The sequence below is a fragment of the Armigeres subalbatus genome, chromosome 2 (genome assembly GCF_024139115.2).
Source record: "Armigeres subalbatus isolate Guangzhou_Male chromosome 2, GZ_Asu_2, whole genome shotgun sequence".
In the NCBI taxonomy this organism is placed as follows: Eukaryota; Metazoa; Arthropoda; class Insecta; order Diptera; family Culicidae; genus Armigeres; species Armigeres subalbatus.
Genome location: NC_085140.1, coordinates 449,373,423 through 449,386,516, shown reverse-complemented (window position 1 = coordinate 449,386,516; position 13,094 = coordinate 449,373,423). Strand labels below are relative to the sequence as shown.

General features: G+C 38.8%; 1 protein-coding gene across 3 annotated transcripts in view; it reads left to right on the top strand.

Annotated features, from left to right (window-relative positions):
* LOC134213730 (beta-1,4-glucuronyltransferase 1) overlaps window positions 1-13,094 on the top strand; it is a 286,461-nt gene that overhangs the window by 243,068 nt on the left and 30,299 nt on the right. For all 3 annotated transcript variants that reach the window (XM_062693043.1, XM_062693044.1, XM_062693045.1), the window contains one exon: window positions 8,011-8,329. The gene's annotated coding sequence lies outside the window, so the exon portion shown is untranslated. The remainder of the gene's footprint in view (window positions 1-8,010; window positions 8,330-13,094) is intronic.

The window sequence follows — 13,094 nt, the reverse complement described above, 5'->3', positions numbered from 1 at the left end:
GATGGACCAGCAACGACAACAACAATGAATAATGGAAAAATCTAAAAATAGATTCTGTGTGGATTCTGGCTGCAAAATACCACAGTAGATCTCGGCAGTTAAGCGGTTAAGTAACACAGAGTGCCTACCAAATAAATAAAGGAATAAAAAAATACCGGTTTTAGAAACGGAAAATACCGGTATTTTCGGTATTTCAAATATTGATGTCAGGATGTAAAAATCTGGAATGGTTTTATCTACATCTATCAGCTAAAGGTTGTTGCATTGTAAGCCTAAACACAATAATTCTAAAAAAAATCAAATAGTCGTAACTGTATCAGACCTTGAAATTTTAAATGACTTATACTCTGTCTGTTCATCATATTTCGTCCAATCGACGTTAGACGATAGATAGATCGCAATTCTTTCCACAAGTAAGAAGCATCATTGGCAACGTTCACAATACAGCAAAAATCGATCATCATCGTCATTATTCAAACGTGTTGCTCTATTCACTTAGCCATCTGTCCAATTCCCAATGACTTTTTCTTCAATGAATATTGTTCACATCGTCGAGAATTTTCCCGCAATATATGGAATTATGAAATAGGTACGTGTCGTAGTATTTCTTCTGAATTCGGAAAATAACTTGTGATATCAAGACACGCTGGAATAGTATGTTATACATGCTTAAACGAGTAAACGAGTTGAAGAGGCCCGTTAAAACAACTCTGATCGATTTGAAGTTTCAATCCAAATTCAACTTTGGTGACAATGATTTTTTGGTGGTAGGTGAAATAGTGCAAGGCCTCGAACCTGTTCAAGGTGCTGTGGAACTACTTTGTCGTGAGTTCTGCACTTTATAAGAAGCCGATGTGAAGGTCAAATTTATGTTAAAGCAATTGTCAAATCAGGCCACAGAAATTGCGCCAACGTATTCGATGCTCTCAAAAAACGAATCCAAGAGAGACGGTCAGAATACGCCGTTTGTTTTGCTTTTTTGAATTTTCCTGCCTTGAAGCAATTAGGAGAGATAGGGTAGGGAGATATTGGGGAATGGAAGGAACATTTATATGGGCACTAGATCGAAAAAAGCTCATTGCTATGAAAACCGACAACAAAACAAAATATCATTTATTGTTTCTGATGTGTTTGTTATTGCCCAAAGATGGTCCTAATAGCTTAGAAATTTGAGTATAATGACATAGGGAGAAGGAATCCTGAACAAAATATTACCAACACTCATCGAGATAGGGAGGTTATCGAGGTGTAGAAAGCAAAATTGTATGTTTGCAGGGATCGAGAAAACCATCGACATAGAGGGTTGATATCGAGATATAGAGCATCGAGATGTAGAGAGTCGACTGTATAAACAATTTATGACCATAGCGGGATTCGAAACCAGAACACCAACAAAAAAGGCACTGGGTCGCGCTCACTTTGGCCATATCATCTCGGCTGTTTATTCAGGATAGGTCATTTGTTACATGAAGGCTACTGTTGTTGGCCGGGAACACACTGTACGGCTCTGATCCTGAGCGAATTACTGTTGGATTTTTTGTAGAAACTCCTAGAGTATACTATTTGTATGGTTTTTCTATAATATTTTTTATTCGGGTAGCTTTTGAGAAAATTTATGGAGTACCGTGGGGGGCCGAAATCCGTCCACTTCGTGAGATATCAATAAACAGCGTTTGAGGGAATTAGTTTATTAATCATTTATCTTATCCTGATCTTATATCTGACAGTAAGCTTTCTGATCATTCAAATGGAAAGTAGGCTATGAAATTAAAATAACACAATTAAAAAACAAATCTCCACCCCGCAAACGCGAGGCTTCAGGCGCCATTTTGTTCGCGTTTTTAACGCAATTGCACCGAAAGTGAGTGTGTTTAATTTTCAACTATTTACAATGTTAGTCTGAACAATTGGCCAGCTTTAATTTAAATATTTTGTTATGAAATAACTGTACGGATTATGATCGTATGATTCAAATTTCGTCCACGATGGATGGATTTCGATTCGACAGGTGTTGATTTTGTTCGTAATTTCATATTCTTGCTTTCAATGCGGAGCACACAAAAAATAGAAGGCCTCGTGCAGCAAGATCAATGACGAACGTTCTATTTTCATTCGATTTGTATTTTCCAGAGATTTTTTCATATACTGAAGTGCTTAAATGTACGGGTTTCGATGCACCACGGTATCTGCTGATGGAATGATTCCTGAAGAATCCCTAAGAAATTTTTGGAGGAATTCCCTACGAAATTCCCGGATCAACATGTCAGAAAATACAGTCGCCTCTCCACATCTCGATATTGATAGGGACCATCGAGGAATGAAAGAAAAATTGAAATGTGTACTAGATTGAAGAAAGCTCGTTGCTATGAAAAACGACAACAAAACAAATGTCATCTCTTGTTGTTCATGTGTTTGTTATTGCTCAAAAATGGTCTAGTAGCCTAGAAATATGAATATATCGGCATAGGGAGAGAGAATCCTGAAACAAAATATGACCAGATTGAGGTAGAGAGATATCGAGATAAGGAGGTTATTGAGATACAGAATACTCAAATGTATGTGAATTGAAGGGACCGAGAAAACCATCGTCATAGGGAGATATAGAATATCGAAATATGGAGAGTCGACTGTATCTGAAAATTGTAAAATAAGTTCCTGAAGGTGGTACCACAGTAATATTTGAAGTAATTTCCGATAGAATTTCGGTATGAGTTTTCGAAGAACTTCATGCTAGAATTGTCTAAGGAATTGCTGAAAAATCCTGAAGAAATCCTTCATTTCTGGAGGACGTTCTGGATGAATTCCTGGAGAAACTTCTTGCAGTTTTCTTCTTTTTTTTGATGGCTCTACACTGCTACTAGAACTTGGCCTGCTTCAGAACTCAGTAGTCTATTGACATTTCTTCAGTTATTATTTGGAAGCGGAATTCCAAGGATAGCTCCTAGACAAATTTCTGAAGGAACAACTGAGAGGATTTCCAGGGAGAACTCATTAATAAAATTGTGAAGACTCTTTCAGATATATTTTTAGAGCAGCTGCTGTAAGAATTAAAAAAAGGGAACCAACCGATAACTTCTTTGGGAAATTTCTAGAGGGAAGTAACATCTTCGGAATTTCCCTGGACGATCTACTAATGGAATTTATGGAGCAAATTCTGAAGGGATCCCAGGAGAATTTCCTCAAGGAATTCATGGATATTTTTTAAGAAATTCCTGATATATATTACTAACTAGTCAACCCGGCAGACGTTGTCCTGCATAGTAGGCGGAAATGCGCGTTGTGAACTGCCCATGCAAAATTTCCATACGAATCTTTATTTTAGTTTTTCACGATTTACTCAACTTTACTTATGATTTTCACATGAGGAAATATCATATAAACCCGTCGGAAACGATAACGAACATATCTGCTGAAGATATGAAGAAAATCCATCCAGCCGTTTTCGAGTTATGCGGATACGAACACAGACCATTTCATTTTTATTATATAGGATTTATCAAACGAATTCTTGAAACAATTCGTGCAGGAATTCCTATAGGAATTCTGGAAGAAATTTGTGCAAGTATTCGCAAAAAATACTTGGAAGAAGTTACAAAGAACTAAGAAAAGAAATTTAATGAAAAGAAATAGGATTTCTTTGACGAAAATCTAAATGAAATCCAGGGGAAATTTTGAAGGAGCTCCTAGGAGAAACTCCACATAAAAATCTCGATTTCCTAAGCATTTACTGTATGAAATCCCAAAGTATTTCCTGGAAGTAGTACGGATGAAATCCATGGAGAAAACGGTGAAATAATTCTTGCAGCAAATCTTGAGATAAATCCGGAAACAAATCTCAATCGAATTCCTGCATAAATTACTTGAAGCAAATCTCAAAGGGATTCTCGGATGAACTCTCAAAATAATTCTTGGAGAAACTCTTGATGAATTTTCCGAATATAGTACTAGAGGAATACTCGAAGGAATTCGTGGAACAAATTTCGCAGACACTTTTGGAGGGAATTCTCGAAAGAATATCTGAAAAAAAACTTGGGTAAATTACCGAAGGAATTGCTGGATGGACAAATTTCGAGACATGCGGATACGAACACAGACCATTTCATTTTTATTATATAGATTCTGAACCGATTTTTATACGTATATTCTGACAAAAATTGTGAATTTTTTTTCGTAAATGTATGATTTTTTTCGTCTGTTATTTTGGGAAATGGATTCCGAGCGCTTCGACTATGCGTCAGATTTTGGAATCTCGGGCTCATACAGTAGCCGCTAAGCCGTAGCGTACGCCAACGATGGGCCTTCTTAGCTTAGTTGGTTATAAGCACAAATCAAGCGTACTGAGGGTCGTGGATTCGAGTCCCATCGAAGAAAAGTAGCTATCTCTACTCGAAATCGATATATGTTGATAAGAAAATTATTTTGAGCTTTTTAGTGGAATGCTTTCACCTGTCATTGAATTCCACCACTAAATTGTATCTTGACAGATACGTATTTTGACCTCAACAGTAAGGCCGTCTTCAGTGTCTCGTAAGTCGAGTCAAGTACGAGACACTGAAGACGGCCTTACTGTTGAGGTCGAAATACGTATCTGTCAAGATACAATTAAGTGGTGGAATTCAATGGGATTGTATAAACTCGTCTTATGACAGGCGATATATGTTGTTTCTCAAACAAATGATTCAACTGTTCTATTTTCATCTCCCAGACACAGATTAATCTTGTTATGAAAAAGAAGAATAAAACCACATTTACTTTTAATTAACGTTTTTGATTAGATGAATATAAAAACTATGGGATGAAAATCCAGTTTTCGGCTGTATCCCTATGAAAGACGGTATTTGCATGTGCTACAAAATTCCATAAATAGTTAGCTAGAGATGAAGCTACTCAGATGCTGCAAATTTATAATGTCATGCAGCATCTCAAATATGACCAAATTCAGTCATATATAAGTTGCGGCATCTAACATGCAACATGTGTGCTACTCGGGTAAGCTGTCGTATGAGGTAAAAAATCCAATAAAAGTGATCATAATTGTCTGTTTATGGACAGATTTACTTTAAAAAAGTATATTAAAAATCATGAAAGCTGGTTACTACTAATTTCTTCATTCTGTACCACTTCGATGAACTGGCGAAATGATGTTCACGACAACTCTGAAGGATTTAACGACAAATAAACGATCTGAGAGTTTTCTAGTAATTTATTTGCTATATGTAGGCATAATAATTAAATGTTTGATGAAAATTGTTGCTTCATAATCACTGTTTTAACCGACCTGTTTCAACGGTACCAGAACCATTTGGAGCAATAGCGCTCAAATAACGTTTGGTTCCGTCTCAAAGACACCTTAATGAGATATCTCGAGTTGTGTACGACATACCTAAGCATTGAGCATGAAAATGCGTTGTACGAAAAATAGAATTAAATACAAACATCATCAAATTAAACCCCCACCTGGAAACCCATTGTCCGCAAATAAAACCTCACCGGATCAGCTGATGACGGCAAACAACGTCCTCGTTGTCTCGTTTCGGTGCATGTAGCTCGCTGTACCGATTTCACTTCATGTGCAGCAGAAAAGTGAAAATTCAAAACGCAAGATGCTTTTTGATTAAAAGTAGGTACCAGGTGAACCTACATTTTCTTTCTCTTATCCCCCTTTTCCCATCAGTTTCGACACGTCCGAGGCCGTGTGTATGAATGCAATATCCCAAAACCTGCGATGACACGGAAACGTGCCATTTCACACAAGGTAAGAGTTTTCGCGTATCCACTTTTCGCCGTTAGTTGACAGGCTGTGGCCGGTATCGTCGGTGGAAACAGTTTTTCGAGAAGCTTTCGGTATCATAGCGACACTGCATCGCGACTGTGCCGACTGGCGCATATGTTGGGGGAAAGAGGACCCAAATGCATCAATAGGTTTGAGAAGGCTTACCGTGCGTAATCAAAGCCAAGGCATTGACGTATTAGCTACTATTAACTTTTACAAATACATGTCATCACTAGTAATGACTTTTTGAAAAATAAATGTTTACTATGGTCCTCCGCTTCGATATTTAACAGCCATTATACGATTTGTACTTTATAAATTGAAAATATAATTAGATTTCTTAAATTTTATTAATCAATATGAGTCCCAACAATTCTCTCCACCTGGTTCCTTCAAACCCCTTTTAGGCGGTATCACCCTAGAGGCAAAATAGAGAACTAAATCCAAAGCGGAATATATCAACCCATCCTCCCCTATCACACGATTTATCTGTAGCTGAAAAAATCGCTACTTCTTGGTAACACATTGAAATTATCACACAAAACACTTTGTGGGAAATTTGCCAGTTTGGGCGTATTTCTGCACTTTCATGTTCAGGCCAACAAAATTCGAGCACCGAGTGAGGCGTGGTACAAATCGTGTTACACATATGCTGAATAACGAGGGCACTCTGGGCCCCCGACAGCTGAGTTTGACGCGACGATGGCGGCGACGCAGCTCGCAGCAGAAGATCGTTCGTGCGTGCTCGTCGAGTGCAGGCAATAATACAGTTTTTAGCATAAAATTGGCATTTGTACACAATTCATGCTGCAGCTTAGGATTTCGCGATCGCGTTCATGTCGCGACTTACAATTTGCCGGCATGATTTCATTCCGGGGTTAAGCGTCTGCGGTACGTGTCGAAACTTTATGGCTCATTAATATCACGTGCGTGCAATGAAATTAACCGAATTATGCGAAGGCAGGTACTCGACTGTGGCCTAGAAAAGGCGTGTCTCTTGCTAAGCGCGGGAGGTTAGTAGGAAGGCTAAGATTTGCATCTGACTTAAACATGGTTTTTGCTGTTGCTCATACGACATGAGACTAATTGTAGAGTTGTCACCGCCGAAAGTAGTATGTAGTGGAGTAATTATTTGTCATTCGATTGTGAAAATTCATTTCGGAGTTTATTTTCAACAATATCTGGTATAATAAAATTATTTTCCTTGTAGCTATAGTTGTGCAACTGTATCAATAGTGATGCATTCCATAAACAGTCAATGGAGAGCAGCACTATGGGAATCAAAGTTAGTTTTTACGACCACTGAAGGAACATTTCCCTTCAAGATCCTAGACATGCTCGGTGGTCTAGTGGCTATCGCTTCTGCCTTATGAGCAGGATGTCGTGAGTTCAACTCCAGGCTTGTCCCTTTCCTACTTTGTTTCTTTTTGTGTTTGACGTTCTGCCAAAACGTTCCCTATTGTTATACTTTTGTTTCACACTAACAATTCCGAAAACCTCCCGTGGCACCTATGAGAGGTCGTTGAGCTCTGCATCTTTCCTAGGTGTGCAACGTATCATCCTTTCCATTCCTCAGCATTCGCAATAACGTGGTCAGGACACATATCGAATGTTGAAGAGTGGCTTGCTTTCATCTAACGGAAGGATGTAATGCTACTCTGATACAATAATCTAGGCTTGTATCACCTACGAATTTGTGCGAAATGCTAATGCTAACTGAAGAATGATCTGAAAATGCGAATGTTATTTTAATATGCGAGTATAGGTGGCTTAAGAAAATATAAAAAACGAACATTAAATTACGCCAAGATTTTCTATGATCATCATAATGCATATTGTTCCAACCTTATTCACCTTCACCAAACGCAGACAGAGTCGTCAATCTTCATCGTTATATCCAAGCTTGCTAATAGAGTCAGTCGCTAATAAACCTCCATTAATCAGCCTGCCGCACATAATGAGATAATCCCAAGCTCAGATTTCCGCGTCATCTGCCGCACTCGTGTGCTCTTTGTTCTCCTTTTTCCACTTTTTTATCGTTATAAAACATTATGAAAAACACGCGGCGCATGACCATAGTCTTGCGGTGAAAGAGGTGTGCTGCACCCAACTGGGACACGTGTCCCCGTCCATAAAAAAATCGCCCCAAGGCGCAATCTATCTCGCTAGTTAGCGTTATGTACCTGACGATATGACACTAATGGCCATCTCGTTACCCTCTTCTTTTGTTTCCCCAGAGCCGCGATCTTTACCACAACTGCCTGCCCGTGCTCTACAACTAGACTGACGGGTGTTATCAACATCTTCATCAACATAATTGTCATCGGTATCATCGCCAGCGGCAACCGGAGCGGCCCGGAGTGCATTTTACATTAGCCACCCGGCCGGAATGACATCAGTCATCATCGCTGCTGGTACTGGCAATAGCGTGGGACGCGAGCGGAACGGAGCGGAATAGATGCCAACGACGCCGGAAAGTAACCGATGCGCCCTCGAAGGGCCCCCATTTCGCTCGGAGCTTACCGGTGAGGCTGACGAACTGCTCGTGTGTCGCTGGTAAGTGGTTTCCTAATCGCGTACAGTCCATCATAATCTTACACAAATGTTTTCATCAAAATGGTCTTTGGTGTTGTTTTCAAATCATTTTCTTCAAACATCTTTGCCGTGCTCCATTATATTTATACAAGAACAAGTCATTTTATTCTTGCCATTTAAAAGTGTTTCTTGTTAATTTCAGATGTTCTGTTTAATTTCAATATAAAAATCTTCAATTTTTTATAGCAGGTGAACAACAAACTGCCAAAGTCAAAATGATTTATCTAATAAATAAAACGGTTGCCTGACTTAGAAGAAAACTTCTCTAAGAAAAATGTGTTACACCTACCATATTCAATACGCTGCAGGCACATCTAATATTCTTGTTTATAATGCCGTCAACTTATCCCGGAAGCGCAAATATTTTCCCCCGCGAATGGGACGCATCGAATTGCATTTAGTTGGGCGGTTGGTTTCTGCCCGGCACTTATCGGTACGGTTTCAATCAACTTAAGTGCTGATCAAATACCGATGCCGCCGACACAGGAGTATACGCCAAGTAAATATTGTATAAAGAGGGTTAAGAGTCTGGCACTGGTGTTTACCTCCTGGTTTTGACATTTCTCAAAAAAAATATGTACATTGGTTCATTAGCTACAGAGCTGGTCGAATCGTAAACCACCCTCCACTGTTCATAAACAATGAAGTTTTCTTATAAGCATGCTGGCAGTTACAAACTCAATCATATGACTAAAGCTGCTATGAATATTTTATTTTTAATTAAAGAGTGCTCGAATTACCATAACGTATGCATTGGGAAAAATGAACTAATTACGGATGGCGATGAAAATAACTATTCAAACAATGACTCAGTGGAATACATTTTCTCTAGATCCTAAGATTTCAAGCCTTCTATAGTACCTGATTAAAAGATAAATGTTATTAACATTATGTTATTTCGTACCTGGCCTTGGTCAGCTGTTTCATAGGTTCTCTGTTGAATATTATTTTCGCTATTCATTCTTCCTAGGGGCCCTCCTTAGCCGTGCGGTAAGACGCGCGGCTACAAAGCAAGACCATGCTGAGGGGTGGCTGGGTTCGATTCCCGGTGCCGGTCTAGGCAATTTTCGGATTGGAAATTGTCTCGACTTCCCTGGGCATAAAAGTATCATCGTGTTAGCCTCATGATATACGAATGCAAAAATGGTAACCTGGCTTAGAAACCTCGCAGTTAATAACTGTGGAAGTGCTGAATGAACACTAAGCTGTGAGGCGGCTCTGTCCCAGTGTGGGGATGTAATGCCAATAAGAAGAAGAAGAAGAAGAAGATTCATTCTTCCGACAGTTGCAATGTGTGAACAGCATACTGAAGTCTGCTGTATTTGATACTATTCACAATATTTTCTTCATTGAACACTTGATACAGTGTCTGCTCATATATTATTTTCTAGTTTTTCACCGAATATTGTACACTCTTCGCTCTAAAATCCCGAAAGCTTTCCGGTCCGCCTCTATTAAGGTTCACCTTTCAGGTTCATAAATGGTCTCTGAATTAGTGTTTTATCAAGAGCAAATTTTGTTTCCGTCTCACTGAAGTTTTTTGATTTCACGGAAAATGTTATTGCCACACAGCACTACCATCACAAGGTCTTCCTCTATATCTACCCGCAACCGTGTACCTTGTCTTGGTATAGTATAGCGAGGGATTTCAATGACATCGATGTCGTTCGCAAACCCATGAGCATATGCGACCGTGTGATGATAGTGGGATTTCTCTGCACGCCAGATCTTCTAATTGCCCCCTCGAGTGCAGTGTTGAACAATAAAGTCAAACGTGCATCACCCTGCTTTAATCCATCTAAGGTCACAAACGAGATTGACACGTCGTCTGCAATCCGAACACTTGATTTCGAGCCATTAAGCTTTGCACGTATCAGCCTGATCAGTTTCGCCTGAAAAGCATGTTCAGACATTATTCGCCACAGCTCATTTCTTTACACTGAATCGTACGCTGCTTTGAAATCAATGAACAGATGATGAGTCTGCAAATTGTACTCTTATAATTTATCAAGGATCATCCGGAGACTAAACATCTGGTCCGCCGTTGATTGACCCTTATGATAACCTGCCTGGTATCAGATAGAATTTTGTAGGCCGAGTTCAGAAGAGTGATCTCTCTATAATAGACACACAACAGTCTGTGACCTTTCTTGAAGATGGCTTAACTTCTCATACATGGTAATGAGCAGCTTTATGAAGCTCTGCATTATTGAAACCTAAAGATTTTCTCTTTGAAATAGATTTTTTGAATGGTGGTCGTTTTGGCAGAAAGCCATTTGGCCGAAAGGTGTTTGGTCGAATGTCATTTGACCGAAAAAAACATTTGGCCAAAGCCCATCTAGCCTAAAGTTATTTAGCCGAAAATGTCATTTAGTCGTAAGGTACATGCGGCGGAAAATGACGTTCGACCGATCTTTTTTTTTCTCATAGAATAAATCGGTTGGCCGAATAGCTCAATTGGCAGAAGAGACCGTTTGGCCGAAATGGTTGTTCTGCTGAAAGCACATTTTTGAGCCTTATAAGTCTTTCTGTCCACCGACCATTTCCACCAAACGGCATTTTCGGTCAAACGACATTTTCGGCCAAATTATCAGTTCGAGTTTTCAGTTTTCGACCTAATTACCGTTTCGGACAAACGTTTGTTTCGGCCGAATGGAAGTCGGCTAGATTACTTCCGGCTTAACGTGTTACTCGGTCGAATGGCATTCGGTTAAAAAACCTTCCGCCGAATGACTTTCAGCCAAACGACGGAAACATGTTATTTGGCCGAACAAACCATTAGGCCAAACCCAAATATGTCATTCAGCCGAAAAAATCGTTTCGCCAAATAGGCTATTCAACTGAAAACTGCGTTGCCCGAAATAGTCATTTGACTGAAAAGGTCATTAAGATATTCCGACGATCTTCCCTTGGAAATTCCGAAGAGTAAGAGAAGGTGGTCGGTTGTCGGAACCCTTTTGTTTATAGTTCACATTTGCGTAATGTGGTGATATTTCCGTACCAATAAAAGCCTGCAGGCATAAGCCAATAAATAGTAAAGAGTTTTGACTTATTCCAACTATTGGAAACATTTTATTAACAATTTGGTATTAACAATTTGGTCAGCGTTTTTTTATGCCATGCTGGTTGGTGGTAGGTTGTCGGCACCCCCAAAAACTCACTCAAAATTTAAAAAAAATATGAATTGAGGGTGTTATGGCTGAAAATATCGAGATTTATTTTAGTAATATTAACGTAATTTATTGCATTTAAGTACATTATACACATTTCTTCAAATTTTAAAAATTGTTGTTTTTGCTTACAACTTATCCTATAGCCTGAAATTAGGCAATAAACTGATTATTTGCCTTGATATTTCACCGATTCCACCTGGATGCCGAAACCAAAATTAGTAACCATTTAGAAAAGTGAAAATGCGACCGCAACGGTGGCATTCAATATTGTAAAATAGAGTAAATTTGCTTACTAAATACGCAATGCACTTACCTATTCGATCAATTTACTTCGATTTGTAATACTTGGCAAATGACCAAAAAAACTTTGAAGTGAGGTTTCACTTGATAATAATTTTCAAATTAATATTTTGGAGAAACTAAGAGAATTTCTGGGAAAGTTCATAAGATTTTTCCGGCGGATTTGGCTCACGGATTTTGTCCCTGCGTATTTTTAGACGGGTGAGAGTGATATCAAGCTCTATCTGGTAAAAGGGCGAACGTCGCAAGAGGAAATTCTCTTCGTCGACTTCCCCTCTTTTAAATAAAAGTGACAAGCAAAGAATTTCCTTGCGGTCTATCACCTCAGAACGCAAGTTCTCATTGTTTTCTATCGTTCGGAAGTGATAATCCGCAAAGAAAATCCCCTCCTTGTCAAAGTCGACGAAGAGATTTCTGTCTTGTGACATTCGCCCTTATGCCAGATAGAGCTTGATATAATTTTGACATGGAAAATCAAAAACCCAGCCCAAATCAAATTCAGCGCAAATTTTTTCCGAGGTGTGAAGCAAGAACAAACCCTAAACAAAACCTAATATGTTACTGGACTTTTTCACCAAAGATTAATTTTGGAACGCTAAATTCATTTTAGAATTGTTATCCAACATATACTATGCTACTCTAGTACCTCTGGAGGCGCAAGCCTTAAGTTCTGAAGCATTAAGAGCGTCCTCATTCTAACATTGAAGCAGTTAATTTCCAGCTTTGGAGCATTTAGGAGCAAATCACCACACTAACCACCGAAAAGAAGACGAAAAATTGGTTTTAATACATGATACCAGATCGTTCAGAATCTTTCCTGAAAAAAAAGTTAGTCAAATTTTCTTTTGCCATACAAATTTGTTCTGGAGATGCTTTACAGCATTAGCTTCAACAAGCCACCAAAAATTAAATTTACAAGCTAAAATCATCAAATTTTGGAATCAGTTCATTTAATATATGTGTGAAATTAAAAAATATGAGCTTTGAGTAACGAAAATGAAGTAACTTACTCAAACCCCACATTCCCCTTCTTCTCTCATAAAAAAAGCAAAATAATCCACTGACATAGGACGCAATGATTTTTTTTTCTAAGTTGTTTATGCGTGTTGCATTTGAGAAACCGATCAATTCTTTTGGAAACTGATTTTCCAAACCACAATCCGTTTTTCAGCGGTCTTTCAGACGCGCTTTGTGATTTTCCAAATCATAATCCATTTTCCAATGGTCGACCCGACGTGCTTTGTGAATTTCCA